This window comes from Anas platyrhynchos, chromosome 4 (genome assembly GCF_047663525.1).
Source record: "Anas platyrhynchos isolate ZD024472 breed Pekin duck chromosome 4, IASCAAS_PekinDuck_T2T, whole genome shotgun sequence".
In the NCBI taxonomy this organism is placed as follows: Eukaryota; Metazoa; Chordata; class Aves; order Anseriformes; family Anatidae; genus Anas; species Anas platyrhynchos.
The window spans coordinates 43,540,291-43,556,644 of record NC_092590.1 but is presented as its reverse complement, the minus strand read 5'-3'; the positions used below and the strand labels follow the sequence as shown (position 1 = coordinate 43,556,644).

Here is a 16,354-nt window from a genome sequence, read left to right as displayed (position 1 = left end):
GACCATCGTAACCACATCTGTTGTATTCTTAAGACCCTTACTCAAATCACCAATTAAATTTTCATCCTTTTTAGAGAAAGCAGCTAAAATTTCCCTCTTTGTGATTCATGGAACTGGTGACCCCCATAATATATCCAGAACTCTTTTCTCAACTAAAAACAAGAATAAATGATCAAGTTCCACATCTGTTATGTTTTATATCATATAATACTTGGGCATTCCCAGACAGAATGCCATACTGAGACCGAGATTTTCCTATATCTGCAATGGAGCTTTTTGATGCTCTGTATAGTATCTGTAACAAAACAAAATATTGAGATGAAGAATGGGATCAGTTATTCTTTTGGCAGTACTTTTAGATTTCAGAACTGTGGAAGTCAGTACAAAGCATTTAAGAACTGCCCAGCAAGCAAAAGTGAAATTAGCTAAAGAATGTTTTAAATACATTAAAGAGGAGAAAAATACCATTTTAAGTATAGCAATCTGATGCATTCAAAATTTTCTAGGTCTGAGTGAGTCCTTTGTTAGTAGTGGTGGCCTACAAGAATCTTCGATCTCTTCTCCCAGTAAGTGTGAATGCTTCTGATAAATTTTCTGTCACACCTGTTAATATATTAATAATAATTTTTAAAACTACCCTCTTTATTAAAAGCTACCCTCTTTATTAATCTGTCCTGGGCAACCTGATGAAAGTATCCCTGCATGGAAGAGTGGTGACCAGCTGACCTCCAGGTTGGAACCTTCACTATTCTGTGATTAAAAATACTCATATTTATTAATTTTGTTTGTTTTGTTTTTACTTATTGGTTTATTGGTAAGCATAGCATTTACATATATGAATTAATACTTGTGTTGTGTGAAAACATGGGTTGGTCTGGAAATTTTTTAATGAGTGATTTCTAACTCTGCAGTTGGATATTCGGTGTATTATTCTGGTGTGATTTTCAGTGAACCCTTTTATCTCCCACTGCTTGAATATTTAGTGGAAACAACTGTTAACCCATTTCCTGCACAGAACAGCCTGTATGAACATAGGTTGTCCAGTATTTCTGTCAGTCTTTCCTGTATTAGGTGAATTTTCTATGGATATTAATAATATTTTAATTTTATTCATGAGTATTTGTAACTGTTTGACTCTCTCCTTTAAATGATGATGTGTTGGGCTTTTATTTTATTATTTTTAATGTCCATAAAACATTTTCACAGTGAGTACTTTTCCACTTACATTTGTGAGAATTTTGTATATAAGAAAGCTTCTTACAAAAAAACACTGACTCACCTGAGTAAGCAAGTGAAGAAGTCCGTACTGAAGGGAAGGAAATGAACAAATTTTATTTGCAGTAATATTTGCATTCTCCCTTTGGCCTAAAATCTACCTGGATTCAAAGTACTACTGTATCCTGTATAGCCGACATATTCTACTTCCCAGTACTTTGTTCAATAGTTAGTGTCAATTATCTATTTGATCAAGGACAAAATCAGAGAAAGCAACTGTGATATTTGTTAATGACAAACTTTACATTATGTAAATGAAAGCAGTGTTGTCTACCTTGGATACCTCTTTTTAAGCTTCTTTTTGAGATACTTTTAAATAAAAATACACTGAATTTCAAGTGTGAGGTCAATCTGAGATGCAATTAAACAGCAGAGTGAAAAATCAACGTAGATAGTGAAAATTTATAAACATGCATTTAGGCATTCAAGTGTTGGGCATGAGATATGTGGAAATGCTGGAAAGTGTTGCATTAAAACTGCTTATAAAAGTGATAACTTAGTGACCTAATTTTCCAAAAAGCCCATTGGAAGTTAAAGAAATATATGCACCGAAGTACCCAGTTTTCTTTTAGAATAAACTTTCTTTTAGTTAAGAAGTTCCTAATTTCTCTGGAAAATAGTATGTCACATTTTGGGTTTAATCCAACTTCAGTGGTATATGTTGGTTTCATTAACACAAAATCAAAATGTATATGTCTTTTTTTTTTTTTTTTCAAATTCACAGGCTAAAGAGTATTGTATTTATTTCTACTTGCTGAACTATAAACTGAGTATGTACATACTTAAAAAAAAGTTTTTAATAACATGATGTTAAAATTAAATGGTGCCACTCATTTACTATGTGTCAATCTATAATTTAATGAAACTGTAAATTGTTGATGCAACACTGTTTCATTACAATTACATGAAATTCTTGGAAACTTTTCACTCAGTGTGATTTTGTTAGAACCGATAAATCAATAAAAATGAATAAACAGCTTCTACTGATCTTATTTTGATCTGTTCAAGTCTGAAATGTAAGTCATATGGATCAGAAATCCCATACTTGCTAGATGGTGAAAGATCAGTAAAAAAAAAAAAAAAAAAAAGAAAGAAAATGAAAACTAATGAACAATATCAAAAACTGAAAAATGTGTAGATAACCTCTTAAACTCAGATGATAAATATTCCTGACAAGTTCAGTATGACTTCTGAAGGTTAACATAAAGCATTATGCCTGACTTGAACAGACAAGCAAGAAACCTTGCATGCTGTCTTGTAAAATGAATAACATAATAAATTACAGCATAGCGAATGAATGGTTAATGACTAAGAAAATGTGACTGACAAACACATAGAGCATGAATAAGAGAGAAATAAATCTCCAAACCATTGCATTAAGCTAGGTAAAAGAACAAGGACAGTGACTTTTTCACTGTTAGACTTCTCTGCAACCTACCTGACATCAGAAAACTCCTTTGAAATACAGAAGTTTCTGTTACTGTTCTATTTTCAATTCAGCTTCCAAATGAGGTGTTGATCAGGCTTTCTGAATGCATCCTTGATATTCATGGATAAACCTGTTAGAACAGAGAAGAAGCAAGGCTGAAATCCCAGCTCCACTGAATGATCCCTCTAATTTCAGTAGTACCCAGAATTTCTCCTTGTGATGGGCAGCTGTGCAAGCAAATTAGCATTTTGATTTCAGAATTGTAAGTGTAAATGGCCAAAGTTATGAATGCAAGAAGGATCTTGTATGTACTCATTTGTAGATTCAGGCAGATGGTGATCTATTTAAGAAAAAGATTTTTAAAAGGCCACGTGACAACTCGTCATATCCAATACAGTATTAAATTGTGTTCTTTGAACTTATTGGAAATACTTCCAGTATTTTATCCTTTTAAGTTTTATTTATGCATGTGTACACGTGATGTCATTCACGTGATGTCATTCACAGGAGAAATGAAGGCAACATATATTCAGCTTGTTAGGTCTGCAATTGGTAGAAAAAGGAAAGAAAAGGCAATAAAGAAAAGAAGACACAGAAAGCAACTCTGGGTGCCTGACTTCACCAATGACCACTAAATATCAGCCTCACCTGGCTTCCCCCTCAACAAGCTCAGCTCAGTCCTTGCCTGAGACAAGTTGTAGCTGTGCTGGCCCCTCTCTACGGAGTGGACCTTTGACCTACACTATGAATGACTGCCTCCTGGACAGTCCCTTAGCACATACACTGCAGCTCATCTCCGGTCCTGTCTCCTGCATGGACTTTGGACCAGGTGGTAGCCGTGTCTCCAGCCTTGTCTCTGGCCCAATTGCCTGCTGCTCCTGACATGATTCTCCATCTAGAGCCTGGACTTATTTCATGGCTGTGTCTGAGGCTGGGCCCTGTTCAAGGGTCCCCCTTGGTCCTGGCTCCCCATCCCTGGGGGAGCAGCCAGCCCTTGATGCACTCTGGCTGCAATGGTTTTCAGCACCATCTTCCATGATGAGCTCACCCCGTTGCAGGCCCACCAGCTTTCCCTTTGATTGCTTCCTCTAACTGAAGGCATCTACCAAGTTTGCAAAATTGACACACAGCTATCAGATTCATAAGCCTGAAAGAAAAAGAAATAGCTCTTTTATGAAACCGAGGATGAAAACTAGAACAGTCTGACATAGTGAGTTTATTTTAAGTACAATAATAGACCTGCTGCAGAACAGAGGAAAATAAAATATATGCCATTTTCATAAGTTAATTTAATATTTGGATATTCTTTACATTACTGTATTACTGTAATAGTAGTCATAAAAAACATGGACTTCAGTGGAGCCATAATTTCACTCCAAATTATTACATTTCAGAGGTATATATTGGAGGGACCATATGCCAATGACTGACATCAGTACGGAAGTTTCTACGTGGCTTGTTACTGTGCTCCCAGGTAGGTCTTATTTCTGCTACAATATTTATTGGTTATATTAGTTACCTGGAGACTTTCAAGCTAATTGAGGATATGCTACACAAGTATAGCATAGTTTCCACTCCACTGAGTTTATAAACAAAATGTTGAGACAGAGTGACTGAGGAGACAGACGATAAAGTTATCAGTAATAGCAGAGTGGTTTAATTCTGGTAAGTTAAATTTACTAGATGAATCATATTTCTTTTCAGCTCGAAAAATTGTAAAGGTATTGTAGCAGACAAAGAATTCCAAGTAGGAGGGTCATAAAGAGGTAGTTCCGAGGACTTTAATAAAGGTTCTCCCATATAGGAGGAATAGACTAGGAGAAAACATGTGGGTGCTAATAAGAAAAGTCTTTCTGAGGCTGTTAAGATATACAGTGAATGTTGAAAAATAAAAAGAAAATTAGCAATTTAATTTATATGATAGTTGAAGAATGTGAAAAATATTGGATGTAACAAGACAAAGCAGGCATCGCTTTGGTGACAGAAAGAAAATCCCTTCAAAAAACAATGACTCATAAAATTATCTAAATAGAATAATTTAAAGGGATTTGGAAAGACCCCAGTAGCAGAAGTAAGGATTGTATTTGTACAAAGTGAAATGTTGGCTTGGAGAAGATTGCATGTTAGAGAGAAGCACTAAGTTATTGATGGGTAAGCTGTTTGGATGAAAACAGAGTGCTAGGTCAAAGATGAAGCTCAGGCTGTGGCTCAGAAAGATTTGAGTACATCTATACAGACACATGGCAGAGTGTCTGTATAGAAAAAAGGACTTGGGAGGACTTGGGAGGGGAAAAAATAGGAGCTTGGTTTTGACTATGTTGCATTTCAATTAATGAATGTCCAAAAGATGTGTAAGATTGGCAGACCAGTAAAAAAAGTTAGAATAGTGTGAGGACAGGCCAGAAAGATCTGATTTTAGCAGATTTGGGCCTGAGGATGATAAATAATTTACAGGAATTACCTGAACAAAGTGGATCTTTTTTGATGCATACTAAATCTGTGGCAGCTTGAGTTTTTTTTTTTTTCTTGAAGAGAAAGGCAGGTGGCACCTGACACCTGCTATCTTTGACTAAACTGTACTTTCTCAAAGACAATAGCTCACAGTCTCTAGGTAGTAGAATTTTTGTATGAGATCTTCAGAATTTGTCTTAGAATTCTCTGTTTATACCCCTTTCATTCAGCATGCTATTTTCAAATAGTGTATTTATTTATTGTTCTGTGAAGTTCAGCCATTTTAGTATGCAGAGTTGTATTATGCCAGCACATCAATTTGACACACACACATACATTCAAAAAAAAGTTGCAGAACTGTGAACATCCAAAGTATATGGCTTCATTTTAGTACTTTAGTACATCACTTGTGTTTGTGATGTTGTTAAATACTCATGGGTCACAAAAGTAAAGAATATTTCTGTTCTGTTACAAAATGAGTGGAAGCCCATTCATGTTAATTGCTATGACTCTGTTAAAATAACTATCCTCATTGATTTATGCAAGCCAAATCATTTTTAAGCAGGCTTCTCACAGAATTGTAGAGAACAATGTAGACAACATTTGATCAGTTCAGTTCATGATTTTTGTAAAACTGTCCAGGCATGCATGGATATAGTTTGAATTACTTTTTGCCCAAGAACATCTTTTTTGTAAGACACAGAGAAACATAAGATCCTAATAGATCCAGGGTTATTGCACAACAAAGAATGCTCAAAAGCTCTTATTTTGTATTACGTTGAAATTTTCTGGATTTCTGCACTCAAGTTTACTCTGACTTGATTCTTCAATACCAGTAGTCCCAGAATGTGAGAAGGGAGTAAAAAACACACATGCTGCTCTTTAGAATTCTAATTTACTTTATAAGAATATATTAAATATATTAATTTAACTAAGATTGCTGAGTCTGCAATAGCAGCATTGTGAATGGCAAATCAAAAAGCAATCCTCTTTCTTTCCAAAGAGAAGGGAAGACTTATCACATACAGGCAGTTGTCTTGATCAAGTGTGGGGATCTTAACTGAGAGGAATGCTAGAGGAATGCTCTCTCTTCTTTCTTTGTAGGGGCTTGTGACTGCTTTTTATCACTTCTCAAAATTTTAGTTGCAAAGTATGTATTTTAAAGATTAACTATAGTATATATAAAGAAAATTGTATTGAATCCAAAAGAAGACTGAAATCATGCATTTAGGATACTTTTAAAAGTGTAATTATGTATCTTTTTTTAAAAAAACTAAATGTATTCATCCAGGTATAACGAATGTATACTGTCTGTGTTGGCAGGAGTTGGATGACAATGTGTTTGCTATTGAAGAGAGTTATATTAATTATTGTTAAATAATTGTCATACTTAGTTATTACTATAGTAAGTTTACAAAAGAATAATAATGAATCCAAAGGTGAAGCCCGTAAGTATTTCATAATTTCTAGGCATATTTGACAATCAAACAAAAACAAAAACAAAAACAAAAACAAACAAACAAAAAACAACAAAACAAAAAAAAACATGACTCAATATTGCCAAAATTTAAAGAGGCATATGCTTTAGATACAAGGCTTGTCAGGCAGAAAATAAACAAAATGCACATGGTTAAAAAGAATTTCAAAGAACGCAAGAAGTAAATAAATTTTGAATATTGACTGTGTAAGCAGTACATAGTACCAGTGTCTAATCAAAATACATATCCAGACATAACTTTTGGAAGTGCCTGATTTGGGTTATGGAAAATGTGTTTTTCAGTTAATCAGTTGTGTATTAAACTGTGATCCATTCCTTTCCATTTCCTAATAGCACAGAGTTAGACTTTGCAATGTAAATAAAGACTTCAAATGTTTTTATCTGCAAATGATTTAGTTCACAGGTCAATTATTATAGTTGTGCTTGATACCTCACAAAATGTCCTTATGCCTTTTAAACTACAGATATAATTCTGCCAACCAGAGAATTTGTAATGCTTACTTCAGAGAGATCTCTTGGTTGACTTAGCAAGCATCAGCACAACTGTATTCTGTAATACATGTAGTGATATAATGGGAAGAATAGGAAAGGGAAAGAGAGATTTTTCTGGATTATATAAAATTCCTCTACAACCTAGAAGGCTTCTGTTTATATTGTGGTAAGTGAAACAAGTGATGCAGTGATTTTATACTTGTCTATGATAGGAAAGAGGGAAGATTGAATGTATGTTTTCTTTATATTCTCTTACTCACTGCATATATTATCTGTATAAAATATGAATATGTTATAACAAGCATATTGATATAATTTCATTATAAATGTAACTACATTGAGTTACTTTTATAATATAAATGTATATAACATAAAAAATCGAGTTACATTATAACATAATTATGCTATAATAAATATAAGAAATTGTTTCTTATATATTTTATTTCATATATAATAAATATATGATATATATTTATAACCATATAGATATGTATCAATCATAACTACCTATACAAGAGTATAAAGTATATGCTAATGCCATTTTCCCCCACAGAATACAAGTTGGAGTTCTCTATTACTGTTACTACAACTGCTTGGGCAACAATAGCATTTTTGGATTTAGAGTTTTATGACTCTTTTCTTTAGATTTCTGTGAGACTAATTTTGCTGATGACTGGGTGATTAAGACTTCTACTTGGAATTTCCTGATGCTGTTCTACCAATTTGGCATAGAAACGAGGTAGCCCTTCTCGTGTCACTTCAAAGTCATTCTTTCCAGATACAGCAACATGTAAAATGGGCATGCCATAGATGCATGATATTTAAGGCACAGCTGTTCATATTCTCTCTGGTGTCTAATTCACTAGAAAATTGTTGACAATAGATAAAAATATTTTAATTCTAGACCTATATCTTTAATTGATGACAAAATAGGTTATAAGTTAATTTTCAGAATAGGTTTGGTAATGATAAAGTCATGTCATTTCCAGGGAAACGGAGGTAGTGAATTGAAGCATCAATAAGCTTTAATTATCCATGTGTACATTAAAAGATCCATTAGTTGTGCGCTCTATATTCCATACATATCAGATATGGCATTCTAGACCAGTGATTTTTTTTCTTCGGTTTGGATAACATGTAGACAGTGTTTGATACTGTAGCAGTATTTCTGGAGTACAGGGTAATTAACAAAAAACTGAATAATATGTTGAAGAATGTTGCAAGGACTTTGGCTGTGTACAGGGCCTTAATTTTCAAAAAATGTCTACAATGGAGAACTGAATTGTTTGTAAATATAATCTATGCATGTACTTAATTACTCTTGCTTACTTTGGAACCAACAATTCAGAAGTGTATTTCCAGGGGTGGTGCAGAGTGAGAAAGCAGTTCAATAAGATCATATGGAAAGTAAGTGCCTGACTCATCACCAAATTTATTCCAGCTCTAAACTTTTCATCTACAAATTATGCTGGATGTCTAATTTAATGTTAAATTTACACTTTCTAGGAAACAACAGTTTCTGGCTGAATGGACTTCTGTAAAAGTACTCTATGCTCTTAGTTTCTTCAGTTTTAAACTCTGCCCTCATGTATAATTGAAAAGTGTCTCCCTCTGGTACATGGTAAGAATAAGAAAGAAAATGGAAAAAAAAACACACCAACATACTTTAATTTTTTTCTTTTTCCACCCTTAAACTTTGCAATAATCTTTCAATTAAAAAGGAATAACCACCTTACTGTTCCTTCTATATTGTTTACATTCCCACCAAAATCTAAATCAGTCATTGATTGAATTATACCACATGAAATCCTTTTAGATTTCATATTTATAATGTTCTGTTATTTTTTTATTTACCCATACCACAGTCTGTGACAACTCCATAAACCTATGATTAATCCCCTACATATAGTTTATACAGAGTTTTTGTTTTAGTCTTATTGAAATTGATGTATATTCTACAGTATAATAAAACAATATGGAGATTTATTTTAAATCGATGGTGCCTTAGGCCAATTTAATTGACCCAGTAATAACATTTAAATTGACCCAGATAATCTGATCTACATGCGGTAATGCTGTGCTCTTTGCAGTGGAATTATCGTTACGTTTTACACAGTAGTAGCAAAGATGATGACATTAGGAAACTGACCATTAAATAGAGCCCATCTGCAACAGACTGGAAATAGGTTTTATTGGTCATGATAAAAATTACATGTATAATGTCTGATAGCTGCATAAGGTGAAATGGCCATTAAACTTTCCCAGTGCTGTATACTGGGTTCATCTGTACAAAGAGCTTCCTTCCATCAATGTCATGGTCATGCATGACATGGTCTATAAAATTCCTAATTTCTGGCGAGAAACTGTTTCTGTCAGAAACATTTTGTGTAGTTGTCCATGTCTCATATCACCGAAGTAAAAAGAATTAGCTACTGAGCTGCTTAGCTAGTAACATTTTAAACATACAGAATCTGAGTCCTGAGAATCATTTTGCTGTTGGCAGGTGTCCCTTACGGGTCATAAAACAAATTCATAACTCTTTTAAAAATAAAACAAAAATATATATATACATATACACAGTTTAAAATGTGAAGAATTTAACTTGTAAAGACCTTTTTTCTCAGCACAATTAGTGAAATTTTCCTGTCAGCTACTTTCAAAAAAACAAGCAAACAAACAAAAGAAACCCCACAAACCACCCTCTAATTCAATTCTCTAGAAGGAAATAATGCTTTCAACTTTCAGGAGAGAGACAAAGGAAAAAGTACTCTCCTGAAAATTAAAGGATAAAAGAACAAGTCTGTTCAAGTTCTGCCCAATTAATACATTCATGGAAGAACTTATTTTTTACCTTTTATTGTTTTCCAACTCTATACATGAGTAGAACATTCATTTGAATATTTTCATTATTCTAATATAGCTGAAAGCACAGAAATCCTGTCTGTTGACCACCTGCTGCAATGCTGGAGACAGTAAAGCCAGACAAGACATTGAAGCCTATGTTTCTATGTGGAAAACCAGTTGCTCTTTTACATGTCTTTTTGAAGTTACAGTCACAGTGTCAGTCCATGTCTTGCTTGTATTTGGCTCTAGAAGTATACTATGAATCTAGGTTTTTGTTAACTAGTAATATAGTTAACAAAGAATACAGATAGCCCAGAGTACAGGTAGCCCAGAACAGGGTGTGAAGCTGTAAGAGTTCAGTTAAGACACAGTCACTCTATTAGTGGAAATAGCTATATTAGTGAAAACTGCAGTATCTGGAGGATTAGATTTGGATTTGTGATGTGTGGGCCTTAGGAAGGTTGAGAATGCCAGTGGTATACACACAAGTTCAAATCTGTCTGTGCATAGCAAAAAAGTATTTTTTTTAATCATCATTCTTCAGATGATGATTGCCAGAAGTAGCTTCCTTTTGATGAGGATTGCTATTCATATAAATATTGAATTTCACACTTCCACACTTTCACATCTTTAAGATCTGTTTTCTTCATGTGATCAGAAGCGTCCATTCCCCTTTGAAGGTTTCAGCTGTGCACTCACTAATTGCTGTATCATACCAGTTCCTGTATTTTGACTCAAAGTGAGGCAGTTTTGCTTCATCATTTTCTGGTGTGTAAGAACGAACAAACCTTAGCTCTGAGAGCTGGAGAATTTTTCTAATCCCATCTCTGCCAATCTTACTCCATGACTTCAAGCAGGTTCTGTAACTCCTCAATAGCACAATTTCTCCATCTGTAAAATCAGGGAAATTGGATAACTGATGACCTGAGAGGAGTGTTCTGAGAATTGGTAATGTTTTCATAGTGCTCTGAAATTGACTTGCTTCAGATTGTATATTCAGATAAAACTATGTAAATCTTTCTCACAAGTAAGAAAAAAAAATTGGCTTAAAAGGGTTTTAATCAGCATTTTTAGTTGAATACTGGAAGCCTCAGAGTGCTCGGGTCATAGAACACTATTACAAATAGTCTTGGACCTCTTCAAGTTTTGTGTGGAACTAACTCCACTTGATTTAGAGCAAGTGTTCCAAGACCTTTGATAACATAACTGAATTGCTGAAAATTCACAACGAACTTTTAATAAAAAATACAGCTGGGAAACTGGGAGCAGAATTACATCAGACTCAAGATTTTCTGGTTTTCTAGAGGAGTTCAACCTCAGAGTTCAAAACAAAAAACATACTTTTGATAGCAATGTCCCTCTTACCCCGCTTATGGCAAAGCTGCTGGCAAAATGTACCTTTGGTTCTTCCTGGATGCCTTCATAAGATAATGCAAGAGAAGTCATTACATTGTGTTAATTTTGTATTGTAGATTTCAATCCTTCAGTTTCAGGGTAGTAGGTACTTTGGGAAGTTGTTTTTAAATTGTACCAATTTGTTTTTGAGTTGGTTGGTTGGGCTTTATTTATTTATTTATTTTTTTGGCATTTTCATTTTCCATTTAGTAGAATGCAGATAAGAAACTATTATACAAGATAGTGTAATTCTTGCCTGCTTGCCTCTGACTTTATTCATAGAAACTATCATTTTAAAATACACAGAGCCATGTGCTGTGGAAGTGAAGTATCTACTCCATCAAAAATCACATTAAGCTCTTGTTGTCATTAATACTGCCAAAGTTTGGTCAAAATGCTTCTCAACAGTAATGAAAATGCAATAAACAAACTTCACATGTTAAATAATACAGGGCTAGGTTTCTGTTTACTTCAGTGGTTTTCATATAGGTGTATGAGGAACACCTTTAAATCAGAGGGATAACAGGGAGCAAATGCTTGACAGCATTCTTCCTACTTCAAACTTGCCCTTCAGAGGAAAGTTCTGCTTGAACTAGCCCCACTTTGGTAATTTCTTTACAGGGAAAATCATAACTTATTGTATGCCAACTAGTATTTTAATGTTGTGCTGCTGCTCTTAATGGTTCTCTCCGCCTGAGACAGGAGGAATATCATCTTGCTGTCAGACATAGGAAATATTAATCTGGAAGAGATTCCTCTCAAATTATGAACTATAGGTTTTCTAAGAGCAATGCTTTCATAATCACTTCCAGATTTGATGTGCATTCAGAAAATTTTGGGTTTTATTTTTCCTTTTTCATTTGCACCACTCCCCTCAACCTTGAGAAATAAAAGTCTCAGTAAATGATGCTAAAGACCAGAGAATGAAGCAAATATTTCATTTTATCCACAAATAATCTTCATTTAGATTAGATATACTCTCAAATTAGTTTTAACAAGCTTGTCTGATAAAGCCATGCATTTTTTATTAATGTTATGCCACGGTTATATGTATAAGGCTGAAGCAAAGGAAGGACAGAATATGACTGATATAATTTCAATAATTTCTGCTTTCAGTGTTTTTAAACATTATATTTTCATAGTCCTTGAAATTTCTGTTAACTTTAAGGATTTAAATTTTTAGAGCATACTTATTTCTCAAAGAGATTTTATAATTTATTTGGAAAATATAATTGTATGAAGTGCTCATGAGAAACACTTCTGTGTTGGGTTTATTCTTTGCTGAAGGGTGCTCTCATGCTATGCAAACACAATGTATAGAATAATAACGTATAATTTACTACCATCTTTCGTATTCCTCAGTTTTCTTAGGGCTCTCAATAGTCTGCTAGGTAATTAGGACTTTCCCTGCAGTTCTTTTACTGCTCTTCAAGATGTTACTCATCTCCTCACTTCTCATGTTTTTCTTTCTGATCTTTAGTTCCTGTTTGCTTATTATCACTGATGAGCTTGTTGCCTGACTAACAGATAAGCGCAGTTGCAAATCACATCTTTTCTGTAGTTTGTTCTTTTTGGAATACCAGCTTCTTAACATGGAAAAGAATTAAAGCGGGTTTCCTAATTGAAACAGATCATTCCAGCAACACCATTCATTTGCACAAGATCCTGTTGAGAAGGCATCTGAGACTCTGAAACACAAGGCATATATAGAATACTCGTCTTGTAACTAGGATTTGGGGAACTCTGTGTATCTAAAGCTAAAGTTTACTTGCATATTATATGTTTTGGTGTTGAGCTTAATTAGTGCCTTGAGTAATTTGGGAAACAGAAGATAAACATTATCACTACCACTGGGACCTACAGATCATTTCTTTAGCCAAGCCAGGTAATCATTGAAAGAGGTACTCTTCTCTTAAACTTGGAAAATTCACGCCATTGCAGTCCTGTTTTCTGCTATGTCTTCAACACCCAAATGCTACTCTGGAGAAACCTGGCTGTTTTACATTGCATTTTATATTTCTAACAGTAGCATCGTAGCTGTGCTAGTTTAAGCATAGATAAGGCAGAGCTTGTGTGGAGGACTGATGTATTTCATTGTGCCAAGTGATATAGCTGAGTAAAAAGGGAGTGCTGCAGGGGTTTATAATCCCTTTCAGTTACAGAAGAACAGAGTGCTAAAGAATGGCAAAAAATGTACTGAGCTTTTCTTTTTCCGGAGGTGATGGTGAGGGAAGTCTTATATCTCCTTTTGTGGAATAGGATGGTACAGAGGCTAAACAGCTGGGTCTCCTGCCCACTGGAAATTTTGAATGGCTGACTGTGAACAGCTTGCCCACTGGCTTTTCCAAGAGAATTTTTCCACCTGGAAAGAATGACTTTGTAGAAATACTGAGAAAAGTATATCCTCACCCAGACAGGTAAAAATCCTCAGCATAAAGGACTGTTGTGTGTATTCTATTATGAGGGAAAGAAAAAGACAAGGACTGAGAAAGGAGGGGTAAGGGATATTAAAGGGTCCTAGGTCTTTTTGGAGGAGAAGTATATTCTACGGCTGGGTGGATCTGGATGGGGCTTTGAGCAACCTGGTCTAGTGGAAGGTGTCGCTGCCCATGGCAGGGGTTTGAAACTAAATGATCTTTAAGATCCCTTCCAACCCAAATCACTCTATTATTCTATGAAATAGGTAGAAATCCTTCCCATTTTCTCACTGGCCTGAATATATTACACAGTTGGCTAGGTAATTATGAAACGTGTGAGTTACACTGAATCTGTTTGACTTCTCAAATCTTTTAGCTGCATTTCACTGCTGGGTGGGTTTGGTCTTTTGATATTACAATATCAAAAACCCCTTTCGAACTGCAAAGGGTTATTTGTAAAGCCTGGCTGATGAAACACTTTATCAAAGTGTATGGAATGACAAAACTAAGAGAAATTTAAATTTTACTTTTCCTATAGAGAGAAAGCAAACTGCCAAAAGGAATAGAAAACAGACATGAGTACCTTCAGTATATTCTGTACAAGAATAATATAAAAGGTCTGATATTTTGATAGGCCTTTCTTGTGATCTTTGCCTTGATCTCAAATAATAGATCAATCTACTAAAAGTAACAGAGACCCTAAATTTACACATCTGAATATTCATGTGACATGCATTTAAGAAGCATTGAACTCCAAAGGCTCCGCTATGTGTCTCTGTAAATGCTAGCTAATACTTTGCATCTCTGTGAATATGTTTCTGAATAAAGCAGACAGCACCTACTTCTAGCTTTCTATTTTTTCATGGTAGGAACTGTAAGAAATGTTAAAAAAAAAAAAACAAAACAACACAACCAACCAAAACAAACAAACAACAAAAAAACAACCACCTAATCCAACAAAAAATAAGCAAAAAGCCACAGCTACCCACATAGCCTGAAACTGTTTTATAAAGCCTCCAAATCTAAACACTCTGCTAAGATTAATCCTCTAAAGGAATTAAGAATTAGGTATTTTTTTTTTATTCAATCTCAATTTTTATTTTTTATTCAATCTCAGTTGTTTCCGTGTCACTCCATTTATAGTCTATTCCACATTTTCTCTAAACAAGAGAAAAATCATGTCTTTTGTCTTGTTGAGACTTTCAAACAAGGCTATGGTATTGAAAGCAAGCTGCTACAGTTCAAACTCAGTAAAGCTAACATTGCAGAACTAAGATGAAATTGGGTAGCCGTGTCACAGAATATAGGTTATAGATATACACCAGTGTTGACTGCTATTTGTAAAGCTTTAATTTTGCATAATTTTTAAATACTTTTGTAGAGTTTAAGGCCAGAAAGGAGTATTTTATCTAATCTGGCCTCTTTTGTATCACAAGTCATTATGGTTAACCCTATATAAAGCCCAGAAATCCGAGACTAAAACTCTTAATTCCTCAGGACACTAGAGACAGCAGACCCCAGAGATTTGGTGCCATCGTGTCATCTCTTTTGGCAGAAAATTAGTTAGGTGAGATATACTGAGATGATTTCAGCAAGGAATTAAAGCCTGTACTACAGAGGAAATTCTAAACCTCCATTTTTTTTTCCACTTTGGGAACACTTTGTCTGAGAAATTTCTTCCTGACATCAAACCTGATGGTGATTATATGTAGATTGAGGATAATCCCCTGATTGTCCACACAGTGAGATCTGTTGGTGATCTGCTTGACTTACATGTTCACGTTTTCTTTCTGTGGAAATCAGACTGTAGGAGAGGGTGCTTATAGCCCTACCTTGCAGGTGTTTGGAATATGTGTAAGGAATATTCCCTCAATTTAGGAGACTGGAATTTATTTTTTGCACAGAAATATGGCCATAGAGACTGTAACCATTTGAAAAGGCCAGATTAGATAGAAGAACTGGAGAAAACAACAACAACAATGAAACAACCTCACAGCCCTGGTTCATCCCTTTCAATAACCTGTTTCCAGCTTTGACCAATTTATTGTGCATCAGGCAAAATAAATCCTATCCCACTTAGATAAAATGTAGCATTCAGATATAAAAGCTTAACTGAAGAAGATGACAGTGTTAAACAGTGATGCAGAGAACTGTCAATAATTGCTGTTAATATTTTAGCAATATTGTTGTTGGCAAATTGAAGTCACATGTTTGGCAACCTTCTTTTTATTAAAGTCCATGGGTGAAAAGGATGAACATAGGACTCATCAGCTTGCAGACCACAAGGCCAGAACCAGCCCACTCTTTCTAAGCATAGAAAGTAGAGTATTTCCAGAAATAGGAATAAAGCTCTCTCTCTCTCTCTCCCCCAATCTCTCTCTGTCCCCCCTTTAAATGTTCCACATGATAGCCAATCCTGAAAACCTCCCAGCAAGGTTTGTTGTCCAACTGAAGCAAACAAATTTCAGTCAAGCAGCTGTGTGCTGCAGATCCATGGTGATGCAGGGAGCCAGAGGCATCAAACACTAGGAGAAAGATGGGGGTGCTTGAGAT

The 16,354-nt window shown here is 34.8% G+C and overlaps 2 long non-coding RNA genes across 5 annotated transcripts in view; both read left to right on the top strand.

The window, feature by feature from the left end:
* Positions 1–2,244, top strand: part of LOC106016307 (uncharacterized) — a 340,332-nt gene extending 338,088 nt beyond the window's left edge. For all 4 annotated transcript variants that reach the window (XR_011809112.1, XR_011809114.1, XR_003497063.3 and 1 more), the window contains 2 exons: positions 507–566; positions 653–2,244. This is a non-coding gene — a long non-coding RNA (uncharacterized lncRNA). The remainder of the gene's footprint in view (positions 1–506; positions 567–652) is intronic.
* Positions 2,245–4,095: 1,851 nt separating this feature from the next.
* The window catches only part of LOC113843572 (uncharacterized), a 75,801-nt gene continuing 63,542 nt past the window's right edge, over positions 4,096–16,354 (top strand). Inside the window, exon 1 of the long non-coding RNA XR_003497064.3 lies at positions 4,096–4,178. This is a non-coding gene — a long non-coding RNA (uncharacterized lncRNA). The remainder of the gene's footprint in view (positions 4,179–16,354) is intronic.